This window comes from Pinus tabuliformis, chromosome 4_2 (genome assembly GCF_031772625.1).
Source record: "Pinus tabuliformis cultivar Carrire ecotype Pingquan chromosome 4_2, CPIR1, whole genome shotgun sequence".
Lineage (NCBI taxonomy): Eukaryota > Viridiplantae > Streptophyta > Pinopsida > Pinales > Pinaceae > Pinus > Pinus tabuliformis.
Genome location: NC_142304.1, coordinates 1088845967 through 1088847480, shown reverse-complemented (window position 1 = coordinate 1088847480; position 1514 = coordinate 1088845967).

Sequence of the window (1514 nt, the reverse complement as noted above, 5' to 3'; positions counted from 1 at the left end):
GTGGATTGAAAGTCAATGATGATTCCCATGGTTACAAATCTGAGAAAGTTAGGAGATTTTGAATCTGATTTGGTAGATTCATCCATGTATTGGAAGCTGATTGGATCGCTGATGTATTTGGTTAGTAGCAAGCAAAACATTTGCTTTACAGTGAACACAATGAGCTAGTTCCAGGTGGAACCAAGACACGATCATTGGATTGTAGAAAAGCATATATTGAGGTACTTTCATGGTATGATTGAATTTGGTTTGAGATATGTCTCAAGCAATGATATTCAGCTGCAAGGTTATACGTATGTAGATTGGTCAGGTAGTGTTGAAGATACAAAGAGTACATCTAGAGGTTGCTTTAGTTTGGGCTCCATTATGATTTCATGGATGAGCAAGAAGAAGACATTTGTCACACTTAGTATTGTCGAGGCAAAATATATTGCAACTAGCTTGGCGAGTTGTGAAGCAATGTGGATTTGAAAGTTACTTGCGAGACTGTTTGATCATGTGCTTGAGACATCCGTGATATATTTTCATAATCAAAGATGTTTGAAGCTAATAGAAAATCCAGTGTTCCATGACAAGTCGAAGCACATCGAGATCAAGTACCACTTCATTCATGACATGGTGCAGAAGGGAGCAGTGAAGCTCCAATATGCCTCCACTGATGAGAAAATTGCAAATATTTTGACAAATCCTTGTTGGCATTAACATTGTGATGAGTTGTTTGGTTGGCATTGATGTCAACCTAGTAGTATGGTGTTGGAGGTTGCATTGATGTTGTGATGAGGCATTGATGTTGTTGTGTTGTAGTGGATGTTGGTTGACATTGATGTCAACCTAGCAACATGATTTGTTGATAGCAGGTGAGGCAGAGGCACTTGTATTGTGCATTGGCTGCAGATGATGTTAGTACATGTATTTAGTTTTTGTGTGGATGCTTTGGAAGGATGAGGAGATGCTTCACCTAGTTGACGGTTATGGAGATTGTAAAGTCATCTTTATGCTACTTGGTATGTGTGTAGATGGTTCTTGGCCAACATAATTAGTCCTATCATGATAGTTTGATAGTTATGCAGGTGTTGGAGTTGTGGAGCAATTTTATGTTTTATGTACTAGTGCAGTTGATTGATGACATTCAATTCAACCTAATTTGAATTGTGTTGATGATGGAGATGGATCAATCATTTTTTGAACTGTTAGAGTGGCTACAATGAGTCCTTGAGGTCCTACAAAAGGTTGACAAGCAGTGGAACAAGTTTGGGCAAGTTCCGAGCTGAAGAAAGTTGAATTTGACCATCCTCTGCCATAGTCGGATGCTTGATGGGTCAAGGGAGGGGTTTTACGCTTCAGTCGCTGGTAGGGCAGGCCCAAGGGAGCGACTATATCTATAGTTGCATGCAGGGCAATGTTAATGGATTGACTTGTCCTTAAGTGAAAATTTCCGCCAGATTCCTTGTGCTCCTCAACTATTTCGCGATATTATTTCAAGGAAATTAATTGTAATTTTATGGAGAAGCTTC